The 18479-nt window shown below is 44.6% G+C and overlaps 3 long non-coding RNA genes across 3 annotated transcripts in view; 1 reads left to right on the top strand and 2 right to left on the bottom strand.

The window, feature by feature from the left end:
- The window catches only part of LOC139999134 (uncharacterized), a 68048-nt gene that overhangs the window by 37466 nt on the left and 12103 nt on the right, over window positions 1-18479 (bottom strand). The gene's annotated exons all lie outside the window — the stretch shown is intronic.
- LOC119713293 (uncharacterized) overlaps window positions 1-18479 on the top strand; it is a 43041-nt gene that overhangs the window by 23042 nt on the left and 1520 nt on the right. The gene's annotated exons all lie outside the window — the stretch shown is intronic.
- Window positions 4541-13701, bottom strand: LOC139999136 (uncharacterized). The gene is made up of 2 exons (XR_011804241.1): window positions 11474-13701; window positions 4541-10017 (listed from the first exon to the last, which is right to left on the bottom strand). It is a non-coding gene; the product is annotated as an uncharacterized lncRNA (long non-coding RNA).

The raw sequence follows: 18479 nt of genomic DNA, 5'->3' as shown, positions 1-18479 counted from the left end.
ACCCCAGGTCAGATTGTGGCACCATGAGCTTTACTGTAAGAATAGTTAAGTCTTACTGATTTCTGTAAAAACAATCCGTAGTGTGAGATGCTGTTCTTAACAAGGATAAAGGCAGTAGAAACCATTCCTGCAGTATAAAAGAGTAGGATGGTTTTAGTGTTAATGCTAAATTAAGTGCAGATACAGGAAGCTAAGGATCTTGCTTCTGTTTTTATTATAACTCACCAGAAGGGGAGAGCTGTAAATACAGTTGAATGGTCAGATTATGTCTTTCAGAGAGATGGTCTGAGCACAAAGGAAGCTATTTTAAATTGCCAGTTTCTTTTATGCTTTTCCAAAGTGTGAGCTTATAAGAATAGTGTTTGTTCTCCGCCAGACGATCGTGGAAGCATCAAAAAAATCTTTGTACCCTGCAGAACTGACCGTCATTTGCAGTTTCACACTAAGGCAGCACCCTGCTATAAATTGTAGCCATCCATTTTCAGGCTGCTTCGCTGCCAAAGCAGGGTAAAGGGACAGCCCTGCAATAACTCCCCTGTTCCTATGTACTTTGTGTGCACAAGCTGCACCTTCCCCTGGAACAACAAGTACTGCTGCTCGTCTCCGAGCAAACAGAGCTCTTTGCAGAAGCTAAAAGCCAAGCAGTCCATGCATGTAGCAACTGCCACTCCTGTTAAATAAAAAAAAATTTAAATCAGCTTTTCCAGCACCAAGTCCGGGCAAAAGGAAGGGAAGAGCAGTACCGAAGTACAGCACTAGGTGGCAAGCCTCTAACAAAGAAGTAACTCCGGGGAGCAGAGCCTCAACCGAGGCTTTCAGCAGTCACCTGACAGAATTTGGCGTTGTGGAAAAATGTTCTTGATTTAAACACCTAATGTTTCCCATTAAGAGCTAATGTCCTCCCTATATGCTGGCACGGAGCAGCAGCTAAAGCATACAGGACATGTTGTACTGCAGACAATACTCGGCGAGAACAATTCTTACCGTTCTTATCTGTAGACCTTACCAAGATGTTCTTTTCCTGTTAATGTTTCTTTATTATAGTTACTTTCTTCCCCCCCCCTCCCTTCACATTTAGGCTGCTTGGGGTTTTGCTACTGGAAGCGGCAGAAGGTTAGGAGATAGGGACTGCAGCAGCCACGAGGCTCTGCTGGGTTCAGGGGGAGCGAGTTGGGCCGGGGAGCACGGGATGCAGCTCCTGCCCCGATGGTGAGCCAGGCAGCGCAGCCACGCACGCACATCTGCACTCGCACAGGCCAATTAGAACGTTAATAATAATTAAGTGTCTTACTCCTAAGACGCTCCTACACAGGGGAACGCTAAAGTGCCAGTCAGCTCATTTCATTACACGCAGCCAGACACCTCTCAGACCTCGTGTGTTTGCTAAGGGAGCGGAGCAGAGCGATCCCAGCCCCAGCCAATCTGGTTGCAGACGATCTGCTGGCAAACAAAGTAGAGCGGGCTACAGAAAGAAACGTGGACCAGAAAAAAAAAAGAAAAGGCCAGCTGTGGCAGCTGAGCTGTACCTTTCACCCTGAACTGAGCCACAGCAAATAAATACAGGGCGAGACCTATAAATTTCCAGTTTGCAGGGGTTTGTGGGAGTCTTTATCTAGCTTTGGTTCACACGCTCCAAAGCGGCTCCATTTCAGATTGGAGCTAATCTAATTAAACACAAACTCGGCCGTAAGCTGCATGTCATCTGATTTCTGCCCAAAAAGCTCGGAACTGGACCCAGACGTACTACGAGTTGTTCAGCTCTGAGATTACGTTTCTCTGGACGACGAGGGCTGGCCCAGAGGTCGCCTTCCATCTGCTTGAGCCACGTGAGTCACCCACCTTCCTCATCCTTCACGAATGCAGCAGTCTGGCTCACAGCTGACCACAATGTGCTGCTTATTCACGACTGAAGCCATTTCAGATGTTAATCTGCAGGCAGCAACGTCCTCCGATGGGCAGCAGGACAGAAAGGCAGCATGAGGGAATAGTGGGCTTGCTGCTGGAAGAGCTCTGGGCTTCGTGGCCTGCCCGGCTGGTGGCACACAGGAGGGGCTGGAAGAAAAGCTTGGATATAATTCTCATGAGCAGAACCTCTTGAGTGACCCTGAGAAGCTGTGGAGTTTCATCATCCCTGGCTTACAAGGAATGAATTTAGTGTGTTTCCAGTATCGGAAATGTTATGGCTACTTTTCACCCAAGCCTCTACTTTCAGCAAACAAAAAAAAACACAAGTGAGGCAAGAAGCAAAATCTACGGAGTACAAAGCCAAAAAGCCCTGCTCAGAGCACACCCTCAATAAAGCAGATACAAAATATGTTAAAGCTAAACTGAACTGTTCACATTTCCAATAAATTAAAGGGAAAAAAAATCCCATCATTTTCACTCTATTTCACATCAGAGCACAATCACAAGAGAATACTCACTTAATGTGATGATGACTTTACCCCTGCTCCCAAGGGGTTTCTCTGCCTCTCTCACACTGCTCTTAAAATTATCACATTTGCCCCCATTTTACATCTCTCCCCACATCCAGTTTGCCCCATTTTGAACACTTGGGGCTGACACAATTGCCTGCTTGCAGTTTCTTTTTACTATCCTTTGATTTTTACCAGCTGCAAGAGAAAAACCAAGAGCAAACAAAACCACCAATCTTCTTAGATGTGCATAACAAATAACTGTGAGGCTGGGTACAATTCTGGTGTTGTTTTCCTGAAAGATCAGGAGTCAGGGCAAAATAAAGCCAGTCCAACAGCCCGAATCCAGTAGACGAAAGCACAGATGAAGGTCCCCTGGATCCTCTTTCTTGCTTCTCCACCTCTAACCAGAGCAGATGCTGTTGGATCCACTCACTGCTGTGGTAAAAGCCTGGTACCCCCAGCCTCAATTTTATCTTCAGCCTTTGGAAATACAAAGCCAAGTGAGGAATCTAAAATGAGGACTCGTCTTTTTGTTGAGCTAAAGCTCTTTCAAGCCACTGTGGAGACAGAAAGTTTCCTTAAGCCACATAAGGGCACTAATGACTTTTATTGCAGAAGAGTGAAAAGAATCACGAAACGTGGCTTGGAAGGGAACTCTGGAAGGGACCTCCATAGTTCAAACCCCTGCTCACAGGGAGACTAAAATTACAGGGCTATATACAGCACAGGACTTTAACAATGAAGTAAGATGATGTTGGGAAGTTTCTAGGTAAAGGTCCTTCCAGAGCTTAGTAGAAAATTTCATCCAAGCTCAGCAGTATATAAAGGAGCAGAGTTTTTTCTAGAGCACAGCAGCTGCTCTCTTACTCAGTAAAATGGTTTCTGAGCTTCTAAAAGCATTGTAAGAGGTGGCATCAGAAGTATATGATGAAAAGCAAAAGGGAAATGGTTGCATTTGAGTTTAGCACACAGAAACGAATTGTAATTTCATAGGAGAACTGAGGCAGAATAAACTCCTACACTGAGCTTCCTGCTTGGAGACCCTGCCAGAGCGAGGCAGGGAACCAAGAACAACCTGGAGACTTCGTGTGGATATTCACTCCCACAGGGACGCTGCTGACTTCACTGGAACTATACTTGAGGCAGACTGCTTTATATCTTCTGCCCACTTTGTGTGAGATCGAATTCCAGCCACTCGCTCATAAACAAGAACTTCTGTTTTCTCAAAAATGTAACTGAAATTTTAAACAGAAAATAGCAACTAAAAGGGGAAAAAAAAAAAGTTAGAATAACTCTAGGTGGTTTGCCCTATATGTGCTCTGCACATATAAAGCTTCCAAACCACAGAAATAATGAAGTGTTCTTGATAGTCATTTGTCTCTCAGGCGTGCAGTAATGAAGAAAATCTGCTTTCTTGTTATTGCAAGGCATCAGTGAAACTGTATGAGAATATCTGAAATAGTAAGAAGTATTAAAACAGTCAAATGGTCTCAACTTTGTTATTCACATGCAGCTAATAAGACTAATGTTGGCTTTTGGAGGCATCGCTGTCTATAAATTACTGGAAAATGAGCTGGGCAATTAGCTGGAAGCAAAATAAGCATCCTCATCTTCTGTAAAACACAGCGAAGTATTTTATAAATAAGTGTTTGATCAAACAATCATTTGATCTTGAGGGCTGTGTAACGAAAGTTTTCAATCACTTCTCCTTAGCTGCCAAGAGTTTCAGAATTACGGAAGCTATATCATTTTGTCAACCTTCAATGCACGGAAATGTTGAGGCATGTCCCCACGAGATGATTATCCGTCTGACTTGCAGTTGAAAGCTATTAGATGTTACTTTTTACATTAGCTGAGAATTGCCCAGTTGCAGTTTTTAAGTTTGTTAAGGATGACAAAGATGGGCATGACAGAGAGGCTTGCAGTGATTAAATGCTCCTTGAATTTATTTCACAATGTGCTAAATGTTTCTTATGATACAATCTTAAAATTAGAACAAACTGATCTTGTACCTACTGAAGGTTATGACACGATGAATTCTTTAGAAAGTAAATTACAATGAAACATTGATAGCAAATTACTTGGTTATAAACGTAGCTCATCCAAAAACACATCATTACAAGAACAATGCAAAGGATTTTATTCAGCAGTATACGTCTGCTCCCATATCTGATTTCACATTCTGATTACAGCAAATAAGGTTATTTTCACCTTATACAATCACTTTCTCTGGGGAAAAAAGCAGCCTTTACAACCATTGTTGAAGAGCTAAAATTTTACAAGGAGCTGAATAGGGATTGTTTTATGAGGAATATTGCATATATCATGCACTAAAAGATTACGTGGAGTGTGTGTGGATGTACTTCACAAGCCTCAGATACAGACGTGGTATATTTATCTATCTTCAGAGTCCCAGTTCCTTCAGTTTCTTCAAGTTTGGGAATCTGGAATTAACTGTGTCCATTTCTACCTCAAAGGCAGAAGTGGAACAAATAATTTCCTTGGATAAACAGACCTGAACAGATTGCAGAAGACCACAAAATATTGATTATGTTAAGTTTGAACTTCAAATTAAAGCACAAATGAAGGTTAATTTCAGTTATTCATGTAAAGAGTCTTATGAATTGCTTTAAAATGTATTAAGGTATCAAAACTGGTCATAAATACTCCTTTCAATAACACATTTACAGGATTGAATTGTATATTCGGGGGTGGCAGATGTGAAAACAAGAAGAAAAAAAAACACAGCATTTGCTAACAGAAATGACATTTCTTTAAATTGGCCCTCCAAAAAGGGGATTCTTCCCTTAATCACATAGCTGTTTCCCACATGGGTGATCATCCATCCTTGGATGTAGAAGAAGTCTGTGGTCAGCCCAGCTCTGTATTTTAGCCAGTCTAAGCTCCAAAGCATGCTTTGGTTGTCGGTAATGAGCAAAGAGTGAAAATGTGGCTAAACCTGGAGACAGGCAAGGATGGTTTAATTCCACCTCCCTAACTCTGCTGTGAGCTGCCCAGGACACAGCTGCTTCCACCAGCTGCTGGCCCCATCTTGGAGATGTGTGCTCCCTGCTGCACCAGCCTGAGCCGTGTGCTTGCTGCAGGCACCTGGAAGCGGCCGGTACCAGAGGGTCAGGAGGGCTGCCCTGTGCTCTGCTTTATCGCTGCACTGCTTCTGTCTTCCACCCAGGTGCCCTTTGGGGGTTTGGTGGCGTATTTTATTTTATTTTGCTAAGTGGTCAGCATTGGTTCCTTTTGCAAGTGCTACGAACGTTGTTGCTGCAATTGCTATTGAATTTGTAGTGTGCTTGGTGTGGAGTCCTTACATACACACATCGCTCTGGGGAGCTGCGCTGAATTCTGAGTTCACAGGGCCACAGAAACTGCCCCTGTGCTGTTCACACTTCCTCTGGACACACTGTAAGTTTAAGCCAGGGAAACCGAGTCTCTCTCTGCAGTAAAACCAGAGAAAACGCCAAGATGAAGATGGTTTGGATGAGCCGGGATCTGCAGCTTAGCTCTCTTGACACCACTATGGGAATTCAGGCACCTAACAGGCTCCAGCACCTCGAGGCAGCTCCCTGGTGTGGAATTAAAACCTCGCAGTGTCACAAGGAGCTCTCCAGCTGTGTCAGTGTGTCATTAAGATGGTGTGACCCACAGAACCTTTCTGCTTACAGCTGTGTGCCCTACTGCTCTGAAATGAGCCCATGAGAAGTTTCTGTCTTTAGCAGCAAAGTGGACCAAGGCTTCTCCACATACCTCTTCAGCCCGGTGCTTTGGAGTCAAGCGCTGCTGGTATTTTAATATAAGGCTTTAGGGAGCTTCGTATGGTTATGTCTTCTATTTAGTATTAGCACATATCCACACCCAGCGCTTCATTTTCTTAAAATACAAATACGTACATGTATAATAAAAATGCTGACGACACAGAGATTAAAGAGATTTAGACCTGGAAAACCACGCTCCCCAAAAAAGGATAAGATGTACCCCTTGCACTCATTCCTAACTTCTCTGGCCTGCCCATCACTGGCATGATGCAGAACAACATTGCAAGGGGCTTGTGCTACAGAAAGTCAGCTGGCAGCAGCAAAGGTGCTGTGGATGCTGCAGAGCCCTGCTGCAAGGCTCCTGTTTTCATGGCCTCACATGGGACACAAATAACTAGCTCCTCTCCTGTGATCACAGCATGGAAGTTTTGCTTTGCTGCCTGACCCTTCTCATTAAAAGCAGAAAGCACAATGCAGGATAGGAGCTAGACACAGGGGCACACAAATGCAATGGAGCCAAAGGGAAGAGCTGAGGGAGCAAAGGACTGGCACGTGTGCCAATGAAGCCGGTCCAGCTCCAGGCTGCACCCTCACAGGTCACAGCTGAATCTCACTCACGGGGCAGGGGAACAGCAGGCGCAGACCACACAGCCCCATTTCCTTCTCCCGAGCCTCTGCGCAGGTGTTAAGAGAAACCGCTCCACCAGAAAACTGTCACAAAACTGTTGCTTGTTCTTCTCTAAACTCCTCTGAAAAACAAACATGCACGCGCTCTTTTCCTGTGAAACAAGTTTAGTTTTTTTTCCTATTTAAATTACAAACACATCAGAAATCTTCCTCACCACAGTGCATCCTGTCTTTTCTCCGTCTGACATTTAGAGTACAAACTCTTTAGCACGGGGCCTGTCTTTATTTTTTAATGTCTCACACAGCGCCAAGTCGTAGTCTCGGTGTTAAAAAACAAGTAGAAAAGGCCCATAGTCCCATACAAGCCCGTACGATATATGATAGCTTGTGTATGATATACACAATATTGTCAGTAAAACAGGCCTGTGCAACACACCTGTCTACTTATACACACAAAACAGATCCTGACTTACGTGCTGGGGTATACGTGCACGGTGCAGGACACGAGGGAGGCCCTTGGAAACGTGCACACGTGCATCTGATTTAGAAAAACCTCCAGGATCCATTCGGGTTGGGAAAAATGAGAGAAAAAAAGGACTGCAGTGAGAGGGCTCATTGTCTGCAGGTCACCTCTGCCTGATGCTCACCCGTGTGTGGTTTGGGAATGGATGGCACGTCTCAGGGAAGGGGGAGAACCACTGCTCAGTGCGAGCCCTTTCCTGGGTGAAAGCAAAGCGAATGCATCTCTTTCGCCAGTTCCCAAGTACCAGCTTCAGTCAGGTGCCACGATGACATCAACCTCGCTTTCGCAATTATTTAACCTCTGTCTTTCAGATCAGCAGTGAACCAGCAAGGGTGACTAATACACACATCAGCTCTGGAAAGTTATCAACATACCGAACAGGGTGCTGGCCCTCAGGAATGAACTGTTCTTTCATGAGTCAATTTGTTTTGTATTTGGGGAAAGAACATATGAAACTAAATGTTATACGTCCAAAAGAAGCTACAGGCAAGGCTCCGTGCCCCGCAGAGAAGTCAGATGCAGATATGGCAGAGATAGCTGCTTTTTCTCATTTCTGTGGGTTATTTCGTACCACTCCCCTCCAGCTCTGTCTCTCGCTCTGCACACAAGCACAGAAAAAGTAGCTGCTCCTAACAGACATCTGCAATAAACATGCCGATACTTGAGATGTAAACTGAGAGGCTGGCATTATAACAGAGCCTCTAAATCAACCTCAGGACCTCGTTAGCATAATTAGAGATAGGACAGGTATCTTACAAGATCCAGGACAGAAAGTAGAAAAGTAGTAATAACAATAAAAAATATAGTTCTACACCCCAGCAACTGCGGGGATGATTGCTGATGGTTCAAAAGCAAGTCAGATCTTGCGTGAGACAAATACATTTTATATGATGTTTAATCTCCCAGGAATTCTGCCGGAAATACTCAGAAGCTTGTTAGAGGAAAATATGAGAATTTACTCACGTGAACAGTAAAAAGATACTTGCGTGGAGAAGCCCTTGTGACTCCCAGCTCCACAATAGGTGCACAGCTTGTACTTACAAGTATACTGAAAAATAGCTGTGTTTTCTGCTCCTTTCTACTGATTTGAAGCTTCAGAGAAGAAGATAGTACTGGTATTTCTTCCAGTTGAAACTCAGGTAAGGTGGGAAACACAAGGGAGGATTTGTTCAAGCCCACCAAGAAACCAGAGACAGGAACAGCACGTCTGTGAGGTCCCTGAGAGCACTAACACCACTTACTGCTCTAACCACTCTCACCTGGAGCCTCCGTCCTCTGCCCATGGCCCAGGAGCCCTACGTTTGCTCAGCTCTGGCTCTTCAGTCCCCACGTGAGCTCTGCTGTTAGCAGTTCCTGCCTCCAGCCCACCCATGCCATGCCTGTGCCTGGCCATGAATCTTGTTAATCTCAACCCACAGACTGATTTCCTTGCTTGACTTCAGGTCTGCCTCCTCGCTGCCTGCCTGGTTGTTGGATGGTGCCTGACACTGGTTGCCCTTACCATTCCTGATCCTGACCTGTGGATGGACTTTCTCTCTTGGGCTTGGAGCTCTCTTGTCACCACAAACATCTCTGATGATCTGGGCTCCTGGCTGAAGCCTGCTGCTGCTCCCAGGCCTGTCCTGCTTGACTCACCTGGGGCTGTGGGAGAGGGCCTCTGGCTGGTGAGGCCCCTGACTTGCTGCACCCTGACTTTCTGAAGGGAACTCTTCTTTGCTCACTGTCTTAAGCATCTCCTTCCTCCCACCTCATATTGTAGATTGTACCTGCCCCAGTGCAAGGTAGCAGCCAAAAGACATCAAGGGGTTGTCTGAAGGGGTTCGTGTTCTGCATTAATGTCTCTTGAGAATAATAAATCTTGGCTGACAAGAGTAGAAGCAATGGGAATCAAGCTTTAGCAGGCAGAAGCGATCACAGCAGAAGGCCTGAGACCACGGGAAGGGCAGGCAGAGCCCTGGGAAGGGGAAGCACTGTTCAGTCATCCACATCTGGGGGGCGCAGCTGCTGCTAGGGGGAGCAGATTTGTCTGGGGCTACAACACAGCGTGGGGGCAGCCCTGGCACTTGGAGCTGAGAATGGCAAATGGGGTAAGCACCCGTTGGAGAGGACATGAGACACAGAGAGCTCGCAGAGGAGAGGACCGGGTTGTCCTGTGCCTGATGTTAGATGCATTCCTGCTCTTAACTGCAGCTGAGATCTGGCACGAGCAGTCTTTGCTTCAGAATGCAGCACCCCTGCAAGGTTTATCTTGCTCTGGCAGATCCAGATATCCAGAGCCCTGGTTCCACTTGGGGAGGGCAGAGCAGCTTATCCAACAGCTTAGTCTCCAACAACCATCTCACTTGAGCTCATCTTTTCATGTACTAGAGGAGGAATTCCTCGTGGCTCACGCTGAGGGTATAAGGCAGCAATTGTCTGAATCTTCACAAACAGGCAATTATTGGCCTTTTAATTTGGAAGCAGAAGGGGGTGACTCAACATAAAAGGATCCAGGCTGAGTCAGCAAGGTCTTTTCCTTGGGAGTTAGATATACGTCAAGACAGCAAAATAACTCGGAGTGAGGCAGAAAAAACTTTGCATCGTGGAGGTTCAGGGTACGGAATGCAACTTCTCCCACAGACAGTTTCTGCGCTTTTCCCTCTTCCATTCCTGAGACGTCCATGTGCAGCCTGTGGAGTGACTGCAATTAAGAGAGGAAGAAAGAAGTTAACCCTTCGTACCTCTGTACCAGATAACACCTAAGCATCTACAAACCTCCTCAGCCACTGCTTATCTAGCTCAATAGTACGGCTCCTTTACTAGAACCGGACCTCGCTGGAAGTTTATTTTAATTTGGAGATTAGAAATCTCTGTCAGTCCTACCACTCACAGTGTCGGAGGAAAGACCAGGATCCAGGCTTTTATGGGAATGGATGGAGGGAAGAAAAATAGTGCATTACACCTCTCTGGGGTCCTGCAAGTGGCTAATTAGCCTAAAGAAGCACAGAAACCCTCTTAGTCTCTCCCCACTGGAGGCAAGCCAAGGGAGTCTGCCTTATTTTACATGAAGTAGTATCTGAAGAAAGATCAAAGGAAAAGACCAAGATTTCATGGCTAGTGAATCAGGCAAGTCTGCTGAGGGTTTTGATACGATCTTTACAATAAAGGGAAATCTTTTCTGCTTAGTGACACGTCAGTTAGGGGATGTGCATTTTCTATATTTTACTGATATGTGCGGTAAATTCCTTGGGTCAGTCGCTGGCTCTGTAATTTCAGATTCTTCACGTGGGAAATACGAGTGCACATGTTTTCAAATGTTGTGGGTGCTCAGGAGTATTTTTGAAATGTAATGTCTGAGACTCTTTTACTTTCAAAGGGATTTGGGAGACTTACGTGGATGCTTTGGAAAATATTACCTTAAGCAATTGTTTCCTGAAGGAGTTACCACTAAGGCCAGTGAGCAAGCCTCGGTCTCTAAATAAATGCTCTTAGGAACGAGCTAGCAGAGCTGAATGTGATCTATTACTGTCCCTTTGCCCTTTCACCAGAGCACCTCAAAGCACTCTGTAATCATAAATATAGGAAGAATTTGCTTCCCTTCCGTCCATCCCCACCCTGCTATGGGAAAGAAAAGAAGAATTATGACAATTGAGCAATTGTAGAACAGAGTAATTAGGTGACTTGCCAAAGGCCAGGTAGCCAAAGTGGGGAACTGATCCTAAGCGTCCCAGTTCCTGCTCCTCCTCTGGAGCTGATACACGCAGACCCTGCCACTGAAAGGTCAGAATACTTCTTCCCTGGGGAAGATTTCATTTCCTCCTTTGAACGCTGAGGGAGGGGCACCTCTAAATCACAGGTTAGGCAGGCACTCAACTGAGTTAACACAATGTACTTCCCTACACTATGTCTTGAAGGTGTAGTTAGATGTTATTACATGTATTGCTCTTGCTCCTAGAGGTCTCTGCCAAGAGCAAGCCCCATTGTGTTGGACACTGTTCACACACAGTATGAGACAGTCCCTGCTCCCAGAGAACTTTAATATTCTTTGATAGTTCTGGGAAAGGTTTCATGAGAGAATTTCAGCGTAGAGTACAGGGCCTGTTTCTTCCTTTTAACCTGGATTACACCAGCATAATTCCACACACTTCAATCCATACCTGTCAGAGATGAGACTCTGGATTCTGTATGTTGCAGTCTCTTGTTTTAAAGCCACCGGAGCATGTATAACAAATAATCAGGAAATGAGTGGGCAGTTGGCATTAATTTCCTCCATGTCACCATCTTTGGTTTCTGTTGTGGAAACACAGCAAGGCACAGCAATTGCTATTTCAGTGCACAGAGCCATCCCCGAGCCCCAGATGGTGACCATATGATCTGTCCCTCTTATGGACCACGGACATGTTTTTTTTCTTTACTATTTGATTTCTGCATGCAAGGAGTGCTCACCTAAATCTGCCTAACCACCACAGCACCTGGGTGCAACACAGGTCCCTTTAGGAATCCAGTAAAGACCCAGACAGATGGTAAACAATTTGTGGAAAAAGCACAACCTGACTCAATTAGAATTTCCTCCATGAATAGCTCCCTATGTCAGAACTTAAGGCCCCAATTCACAGGGAAATCTGGGACCCATTTCCTCAGGAATTGCTAGCTATTTACGCAGAGAAAGTACTGCATTCTGATTTTGTTTTCTGGACAGTCTGGGGTGGGCTTTACTGCTCTCTTGAATAGGCTGGATTTATGCTGAGCTGCCTGCAATGAGATGACAAGAGATCTGTGCTTCTAAATGTCACAGCTTGTGTCCCTCAGCACCCCATCTCTCCTCCTGGCAGAAGGTGCCCAGGTAGCAGGAAGAGCTCATCAGCTGCCGCAGATGAACATCCTAACACTTATGCTGGCTTTGTCTGAAGCCCAAGAACTGCACCCAACTTGTACAAAATGCAGCAATTCACTGTCCTCTCCCTGGTAAGGAGCCCGTGACCTCCCAACACCCAACATGCAGCTCTAGCCACGATCTGGGGCTTGTTGGCATTTAGGGGAATAATGGTCCCAATGTAAGAACTGTCTATGGGACAGAGCCCCATACAACCCATAAAGCACACTCCTAGAGCTGCCCTAGGAAAAGTGACAGCTATCTCTAACTGTGTCCTTTACTCCAGGCAAATCAGACTTGTCTGTGGAGTAAGACATTATAAGGGGAGAGCGGGCCTGGCACAGACTGACCCTCAAGCAATAGTTAACGATGATCTTCCCAAACCTTCGGAGTGTATCATGTGCCCTTTCAAAGGCCCAGCCTTAGCCACACAGTCCTGTGTAAACAAAATTGGATCTAATTCCAACTCCTATGGCCTTTACTAGAGTTAAACAAAGCCTTGTAGAGCTGAATGATAACAAACCACAGGGGGAGGGAGAAATTACATGGGAAGGAAAAAAAAAAATAAGCAAAATATCTGTTCCTGACATTTCGAAAATTCTCATTTGCCTAACTCCCCTGATTTCAGCAGAGCTACATGACTTTACACCAGCTTCGAAGTTAGTCTCTTCTTTTTTTTTTCTTTTTTTTTTTTTAATCTTTCTTCTGATGAGCTCTGAAATCAGCAGAGGTGTTCAGGCAGACGTGTGTAGGCTGTCTCAGACAGCAGGGGCTTCAGGCAAGAAGAATCTCAGGCCAACAGTGGCAAGAAAGAAAAGGTTGGTGGTGGAAGAACAGAAGATGAAGAGGGAAGCAGTGAGAGGCAATTCTTGTGGTTTGGAAGTTCCTGTGGCTCTATGTACAGTCAGCATTTCTGTCTGCAAACAGAAACATTTCTGTTTGCTTTGCAAGCCAGATTTCTCAACCTTTGGCCTTCTGACCTTCACTGTATCTGGCACTACAATCAGGTGTGAGATAGTAACTCACTGCTTGGAGCGGCAGAGCTTTTTCACTTGATCTGCCAGCCAGATAGATGGGGCCTACCCTGTCCTTCATGAGACAGAACACAGGGTGTAAGACTGCACAGGCAGAAGGCCCCCAAAAAGCTCTACTCAGAACAAAGCACAGAGCTTACCTGAGCTTAAATAATGCCACGTTACCCAATTCCAATAGAGACAGACTTCACACTTAAGGAAAATCTAAGTAAGAGCTGCCCATTGCTTTTGCATGGTGCTAAGGATCAGATAAGGTTTCCACCTGCTTGAAAATATAGCGTTATCTCTGTTGGACTCTGGCAGGAGAAGAGCAAAGGGGTGTCCTTATCTTTGACCAGAAAGGTCATTCAATTTCTCCTTATGAAATTAAAATAAAATAAAGTTTTTTTTAAAGGCCGTACAGTTTCTTTATACCACATGCCCATGTTTATTGCCATATAAAATTCCCTGTTTGCCTACACCCCACCCAAGCTCTTGTACACACCTGCATAAGTCTATAATTTTATCCCATGAATCATTCTGTACCATCAGATCACACCCAAGTTACCAGAACTCTAAGGAAGTGGCAAGTTCATTACGCTGGTTTTCATCTTTCAATTTTAAAATAAAAGGGTTTTTTATTGCCGCCCTGAATCCACAAGTATTTCCAAAAAAAAAAAAAAAAAAAAAAGACAGGCAAAAAGAACATGTAAAATTAATTAATTAAATGCACCGAACAAAAGGGTGTACAAAGGAAGGGAGAGCTAATAAATGATTTTTTAAGGGACTGTTTGGACCTGTCCTGCAGTGGTTATATCTACCTCACGTGGTACTGCAAATCTTAAGCATTCAAAATTCATGAGTCAGGCTCACCAAGAATCATGAGGCTGAGGAAAAATCATAATTTTCAGTTTAAATTAAAGGTTTTTGGCTCGTTTGCCTCTGGGTTTTACAATAGACTATGGTTTTAAGCACTTACGCAACCTTTGAAGGACTTTTTTCCCAGGGAAGTGGAGATTTTCAACTAATCGCTTCATGTCCAACAGCTAGGTGTTTAAGGACACTACCAAACAACACAAGAGGTTGTAATCCAAAAGAAATCAAAGTGCCGTGGTGTACAAGAGCAATACTGAAGTGACACAGGCTACATTTAGAATGTTCTTTGTTAGAAGCATGAAACAAAACACAGACGAGATGGAGAGAGGTATGCAGGAAAATATTGGCAAGTTGCATTTTTTCCACTTCTGTTAAAATGTAAAGGAATATACTTCCATCTTAGCAGACACTTCTCAGTTTCAACTTGTTAGATTTATCTTAGGGTTATCAAATATGCATTTGAATCAATTGGTTTTGTGGTTTCTAGGGTTAGGCTCAGTATGCTTCTTGACTTCCAGCCATTTGGTGGCCCCTTCATTGTTACACTACTGTAACACGCAGCAATGACACAAAGTTCTTGTCGTTCAATTAAAAAATGCCAAGCAGCCAACGAAGAAAATTGGACTGCCTCCCGGGCAACTTAAGTTCGTGTCATATTGTCATGGGGTTGTTTCCTAGCCAGCATACTTAATTGCTGAGAAATGTGTTTACTATGTTGTATGTACATCTACTCATTTGGGACCAAGATAGGTGTGACGGAATCGTAACAGCCCAGGATTGGGCAAGAGGCTGCAACAGGCTGCCACCAGCGGGCAACTCTACCACAGTGCAAAGAGTAAACATCCGCAGTAACAGTTGTCTCTCATCCAGCCAGGAAAGAAAAGAAAAGCACAGAGTGGTTGAAGTCTCTTCTCCGCACTGGAAGGGTCTAGCTTTGCAAAGATGATTGGGCACTTTAGATCTAAGATCTCTTTTCCTTCATACACATTCATTGTGCTTTATTGCTTGCTAATGGTACAACAAAGAAATGGGCTAAATCTAATCATGCTGCAGTTGACTACAGCTGAAAAAAAGAAGTAGGAATGTGAAGTATCAGATACCTCAGTGATTCTCCCATATATATGCTCCTTCTGCTTAATGGCTTTCTGTTTTATGACCACGCAGTCCCCCTGACATTTAAAGCTGTTGTCTCCTCACCGCCTCGTTCGGCACTCTCACCGCAGTGTCCACCACTCCCAGCACTGCACGCCAACCCACCTCTCTGTGTACTTTCTGATGCTTTGTGATTGGCAGCGAGGCTCAGGGTAGCAGACAAGGCGAATCCTGTAAACATGGCAAGAGATAAGGCAATACCGTGGGGAACAATAACCACAAAACTAGCTCGCAGAGTTCAAGGGATGGAGGTGTATGCATTGTTTATTTTCTGTGCTCTTGGATCAGCTGCAATTCCACATGTAAGCTAACTTCTTCAGCCCAAGCTTTCAGACCTGGAAAGTCCCTTAGCACCGAGCATTATTTAACAAAGAATATATGCTTTCTTTATCTTTTATCTATATAGGAAACAAAACAAAAACAAAACAACGGAGACATTTGAACAATGCCTACAGCTCTGACTTAGGCCGTGTCTCTGCCCTTGTTTGCACTGATGTAAATCAGAGATCCCTGTAAGAGATTTAACATAGGCCTTTACATTTCTTATCACATCACTCCTCTGCTCCACCAGTGATCTGTTCTCTGTGTTTCTAACAACAGTGCCCGAGCCTTTGCCAAGCCACAGTTACACATGGAATGCTTTCTCTCTCCAGGCACACATAGCGCCTGTCCCTTCTTTATACTTCCATATAAAACACGCATCTTTCATCCTGCTCACAACAAGTACACTACCAATTATACCAATCTCAAGGTTTTTTAACTCATTTCCCCAGCATTAGCTCAGCTGGCGTGCCCATCCCGTTTGTTTATGATGAATGTTTTACGACAATTACATATTCCCAGGTGCATTTAACCAGAAAAGCAGGAACAGAAAGAAGTAACAGACTTGAGACTGCCTGGGCTTGCATGGTGGCAGCAACAAATAAGTTTGCATGCTTCAAAGGCACTGATATAGCTGCTTCTGCACTTGGGGGACTCGTGACTAAAACTGGGTGGTAATGGGTTTTCCATTTCTACTCCACAGCAGATTTCTTCTTTTGGTTTGGTGCAGCTTTCGGCCAAAACGCCGTCATTTTTACCTGAGAAATCCAAGGCCGTGGCTTGCACAGCCCAGTTGTGAAGCTGGTGCAATTCTGTCTGGTGGAGGGCATTCACACCCACCCCATGCTGCTGTAGGCCACAGGACCAGGACATGAGGGGCAAGACCAACTTTTTTGGTTTTCTGTGATTCCCCTTTACCGCCTAATGTTCTCGGCACCCTCCCTGCTACTTCAGTAGCTCATCTGCTCCCTAACCTCTGGAGTACTTGAGGCAGAGATCACTGGATTAAATTCCATATTTTGGATTGTGCCATTGACTTCTTCATTTCTTCAAGAAGGGAAGTGACTTATTCTGACTTTAAAACCCCCATAACCCATGTTGTATTATCTAGCATTGCCAAGCACCAGCTTTGTCAAGGTCTTGAAAGAAAGAGTGAATAAAGGCGTAGACTGCTCTTCTCATGAGTCTGGCAACTATTCGTACTTCTGAGCTGCCAGGTAATATCATTTAAGTCATATTAGCCCTTTCTACCCTTGTTTGCCATAATTACTGAAGAGAAACTGATACAGCTGATGGTGACATGAGGCTGAATCTGCATCAGTCTGAAGTCCTGGCAGCCATGGCACTGGGTACCATGACCAACCACCCAACACTACCTGCACTGTGCATTGCTCCATAAAATCCAGGCAGTGTGGCCTGTATGGGTTTCAGCTTGGATTGTTCAGCAGAGAAGATTCTTGATTAAAAAAAAAAATAAAATAAAGATTAAGAGACAGGGTCTGAAGCTCTGTATCAGACAGAAATAATCTGCAAAGTACATGAAGATCTGACAGACTCCATTCAACTAGCAAAGTGGGAAACAGCTGTCTGTCACTGTCTCTTCCTTGAACACAAACACATTCAAAGTCAATCCAAATCTTTCTGTTTCATCAGCAGGTTTATCCAGTTACCTGCAGGATGCAGAACAAGTTTAAGTACCAACTAGTACAAGTCAATAATGGGTGCAGCTCTATTCCCTCTGCTTACTGTGTCTGACAAGCTGGTTGTCAGAGGAGAGAGAACCCCCCTCCCAGACACCATAGCTCTGGGATTCAGGTCTTCTCCTCCTAGATTTGCCATTTGCCTGCCCCCTTTTCTAAGCACAGCTCAGGGAGCTCTCAGTGAAGAATAAGGCTCTTTCTCCTAGACCCTTTGAGAGATTTCCTATTAGTCACTAGGATAATTAAAGGTTCCAGTTGCATTGCATTAGCACCTTTCATGTCATTAGAGTCCAGCTGCAGTGCGAGAATCACATATTTGCTGAGACTCCTGTGCCAGCCAGCATGCCGGGAGCAGAGTTTTACATTTCATCACTTTGTAAAAGAAATACAATTAAGCAGTGTTCCCTGATCATATTGCAGGGCAGGTTGCAAGAGGGGCTCTAAGCACCAATCACCGGAATGTCTGGCCAGGAGTCGTTCTCAAATGGTGCCTTGACAAGGTTTTATGAACACATTTTAATAAATCCATGGCCACCTAAGACTCCTTATTTGTCAGTATACTGCACACCAAAGCTGCTCAGGGCTTCACAGTGAAAATGCCAATTGCACTTGGGCACTTGCTTCACGCTGCACATGGTATCTCCACTTGGCTTACAGGAGAATCTTCACCCTTTATTAGTAGTGCAGGTGTTGTGCCACAGGGTTTGGGAGTTCTGAATTCACCCTCCAAAGGCTACTGGTACAGAGATTTACTTCATTATAACATTGTTAATTGACAGACTTGTGTGCCTGTCTAGTCAATAACAGCCTGTTAAAAATATGCATTAACCAGAGAGAATGAATCAGCTGCTAATAGCAGTCTCCCGATTGTCAGCTTCTATCTATCTTCGGTATTTGTCGGAACCTTGTCACTATTGTACTCCTGCGGCTCCAAGTCTCTAACATATTTATCCTCCAAACACCCCTCTGGGGCAGGGCGGTTGTTGCTCTCACCAGTTTACAGATGGGAAACTGTGATACTAAGAGGGAGAGTGATTTGCCCAAGGTCACACAAGAAATCTGTAGCAAAACAAGGAATAACACATCAGTCTAGCAAACCCAGGGGGATTAACCTACCCCCAGCCAGGACATCTTTCTTGTCTCCTTCCTCTTTCAAGTCAGCACAGCTATTGCAATTTATACCAGCAGAAATTCTTTGAGATTCTTTAAGAACGCAGAGTCTTCTATT

The sequence above is a fragment of the Anas platyrhynchos genome, chromosome 20 (assembly GCF_047663525.1).
Source record: "Anas platyrhynchos isolate ZD024472 breed Pekin duck chromosome 20, IASCAAS_PekinDuck_T2T, whole genome shotgun sequence".
NCBI classification, from domain to species: domain Eukaryota; kingdom Metazoa; phylum Chordata; class Aves; order Anseriformes; family Anatidae; genus Anas; species Anas platyrhynchos.
The sequence above is the reverse complement of the archived record's forward strand: the minus strand, read 5'-3'. Positions and strand labels throughout refer to the sequence as shown.